A 3754-nucleotide genomic window follows, 5' to 3' on the forward strand; every position below is an offset into this window, starting at 1 on the left:
GAGAGAGGGAGGGAGGGAGACAGGGAGAGAGGGAGAGAGAGACACAGAGAGAGAGAGGGGGAGGGGAGAAGGGGGGAGGCGCCAAGCTCGTATAATCACGGCAGCAGCGGACCTGTCGATGTGCGCAACACTTTCCAAACGCTCTTTTACCTCGATCTGATCTGCCAGTTTGGAGAGGCGAAACAGCACGGAGTAGGCGCGCATACGTTTATGAATAAAGTTGATGTGCACACAGACGTGATGCTCGCGGCAATCGCCATTTAGTAGTTAGCATTTCGCTGCGCTCGGACGTGCCTCTTTCAGAGTTTGGAATTTTAACAGTTTGGTACACACGACTTTGCGAGTTATTTTACATTTTTTTAAAATTTTATAACGACGCCTCTACGTCGACCTGCGCCGTTTCAGAGCAGCAAACAAATAACACAGCAGGAGCGAGAGCATGTCAAAGAAAAATGTATGTAAAATAATAAGATGGAAACAAAGTGTAGCAGCGACAAGGGAACGACTGACATTGAGCCGCCGCATGCCAATAGCACAACACAGAGAGAGGGAGAGAGAGAGAGAGAGAGAGCCTGGGGGACCAGCAGGCGAAAGCAATTTTCATTTTTATGCAGTTCTTACAATTTTCCCTTTTTTCTAAGCCAAGGAGTAGGCACGGGGAATGGGGGTCAGGGGAGGAGGGGGGTCTGTATTTGCATGCTGCCCGGACCCACCACTCTCCGCCCCGCCACGCACTCTATCACAGGGGCGGGGGTGGCTGCTTGCCTCCTCCCCTGCCCCTCCTGCCCCGGTCGCTCCTCTGCAGAAGGGAAAGAATGGTACAGCCTCAAAGAAAGAGGGAAATCCATCAATCCACCGCCCCCTAAGAAGCAAAACCTGGGAATGGAAATTATAAGGATTCGAGGTCTGAATGGGCGACAAGGAGAGAGCCCCGCGAGCAGCGCACTGTGCGGTAATGAGCGAGCGTGGGTGGGCGGGGCACAGCAGGGGAAATAATAATGGTAAAAACTTAGAAGGACGAGGAAAACAAAATATATCATACATATTTTTTTTCTTTTTCATTTTTTCTTTTTTTTTTTTGCACTTTTCGCTTGTTTGTCAATGCCATTTTAGAGGAGTGCGTGAGACGCATTGGCAATTTTAACCGCTCATGTGGGCCGAAAATAACTGCAAAGTGCAATGATCAGTTTTGCATACCTGGCTCAATTGACCCCTTGTTTTTATTTTAGTCTGCCTGGTCTCGCAGTTAGTACCCGATGCTAATGTTGTTGTTGTTAATGTTGTTGTTGTTGGCGATCCGCGCTCGGGGCTTGCCTTGTTGTTCGTCATCAATATTTTAACATCCCCAGTGTGCTTTCTTGTTGCGGGGAAACTACACACTCTGTGTTGCCGAGCAGAACGGCACCACAAGGGTGGAGCTGCTGGGCTGCCTCGCTGGTGCAGAGCGGGGCATGGGAGCGTACGGAGCTCGACGAGAAGGGCAGCGCGGCAAGTCAACACACTTGTGTCCTAAGGCTCCGGCCGGGTGGTGGTCGGGTGGAAGGAGGGGGCCTTCTACTGCCCTACTTCCGCTAGGGAAAGGGTGGGGGAGGAGGCACACCCTCTGCCGCTTATACACTCTTTGTCACTTTTTCACAGACATGCAAAAGGAGAGATGATTCAACCTGCGAATTTATGGCAATGGTGTGTGTGTGTGTTTGTGTGCATGTGTGTGTGTCTACTGCCTCGTGTATAGCTCTATTATCGTAATCCGATACCGATCAATCGAATGAGATCTCTTCTCTTTTCGCATTCATGTTTGGAAACGATTTGATGCACGCGTTTCGCGAACCCCATTACCCCACTCCCTCCGCTATGCGACATCCCCACGTATATGAAAGAGGGAGGGAGAGAGAGAGAGAGAGAGAAAGAGAGAGAGAGAGAGTGGAGGCGCCGGGTTCAGGGAAAGGGGTGGTAGAAGATTTTGCGCGCAGCGACCTGATTTGGGTTATGCTGCTCAATTTGACTATCACAACGCCAATTGTTGTTATTATTTTCTCCCCTATCTCGCTGGTCCTCTTTCTGCTGGAGCGCCCATATACCTTCTTCATTTCGATAGGTTTAGAGGTCTGTTTTGTCTGTGCTGCTGCCCCACCCCCTCACGCCACACAGGACGGCGGCGTGGCGCCGTTGTTTTCCCGATAGTTTTCCGCGCCGGGCCGTTATGGCGTTCGTATACACATCCTATAGATGGCGACCAGGGCAGCGCCGAGGCGACCGGGGGAAGCGCAACATCAAAGCCGCGGAAAAGGAAATCGTCATCGACAACTCTGTTTATTGATGCTCTCTCTCTCTCTCTCTCTCTCTCTCTCTCTCTCTCTCTCTCTCTCTCATACGCGATCTTTTTCTCCGAAATCCTTCCAACGCGGGAAGCCAAACAAAACAACGGCGGAAGTTATGAATGTGATGCGTGAATAAACGGGAGAGGGGGAGGGGGCTATCTACTGCCACTGCAGCAGGCCGGAAGGAGAGTCTCTGTCCTACAGCTTCAAACGTGAAGGCACCACTGAAAAAAGAAGAAGAAAAAACAAAATGAACAGCCCCTGGAGCCCGTCTGGAGCTCTGCTACGCCTTACCCTCTCACCGGTCTGAGCCACCCCCTCTCGAACAGATTTCGTTACTTAGGCCCCTCTGGCGCTGAGACGACGCCCCGGCACCACCAAATTTTCCTGACAAATGACATTGCGTGTGGTGAGTAGGAAACTTTCGCGAGCTGACTTCCTGCTTGTTTTGTGTTTTTGGTCTTTTTGTTAGAGAAGTCCCCTCTTGTGTGTGGGTGTGTTACCAAAAACATTTTTGCTGAGAAGCTTTTCCACGAATCTTCAGTTGGATGAAACAAAAGTTTGTCCACCAGCAGGAGATGCAGGTTTGTCATGGACAAAAACTGTAATTTACAGGGCTGTGTTGTCGTTATAACCCTTTTTGAAGTTGAAATTGAAGAAGAAGTTAGCTGAAACAGGGGCTTGAAAAAGGGACTAAAATCAAATGCTGATACACAACACATTTTCGGTATGGCCCCTCATTTAAACTAACACACTCTAAATGACCAAGGACAATTTTGTGTCAACCTATGGACGTTTTTAAACAAAACTAATAAGTTAAAATTTTGTGGGTGGTTAGTTACTAATTATTGTAACTAACACCACAAATTTGTTTCTAGCTTAGTTACATTTCAAATCGTCCTCAGGTAGTTACAAAAATGTCTGCATGGTCATAGTGTGCAAGTTTCTCTCGTTCACTCGTTTTGACAATTTCCGAAATTATGAGAATTATATAGTCCTATGCCCTTGAACCACCCACGGAGGCACGCCCGAGGCTCACGTGTGACTGCTGAGGGAGACAAATTAACAGCGGTGACGAGGGAGAGCGGGGCCACGGCGTCGACGGAGCCGCCGCTGCACTTTGGCCCCGCGGGGTGACACCCGGGTGTCACCCGGGTGACACCGGTGCCAGGTCCTGGGGAGAGGTGGGATCGCTCGCCTGTTGACGGACACCAGCGCCCTCAGCCCTCACCTTCAAGGAGAAGAAACAAAAACCCATTATTTCACCCGTTCCTGTGTGGACGGTGTTTTACGCGTGGGAAAGGCACGACGCGTCCTAACAACAATATTCTATCTACGGAGCGTCGTTTTCAAAATATCCTATCTACAAAGCGTCGTTTTCACAATGTCCTATCTGCTATGATTTTCTTAAGCAGATAGGACATTGTGAAAAC

At 49.6% G+C, this 3754-nt stretch overlaps 1 protein-coding gene across 4 annotated transcripts in view; it reads right to left on the minus strand.

Moving 5' to 3' along the window:
- LOC113213621 (transcription factor SOX-5-like) overlaps positions 1-3754 on the minus strand; it is a 45249-nt gene that overhangs the window by 15937 nt on the left and 25558 nt on the right. The window lies entirely within an intron of this gene.

Source organism: Frankliniella occidentalis, unplaced genomic scaffold (genome assembly GCF_000697945.3).
Source record: "Frankliniella occidentalis isolate FOCC.00 unplaced genomic scaffold, Focc_3.1 Scaffold24, whole genome shotgun sequence".
Classification (NCBI taxonomy): Eukaryota; Metazoa; Arthropoda; class Insecta; order Thysanoptera; family Thripidae; genus Frankliniella; species Frankliniella occidentalis.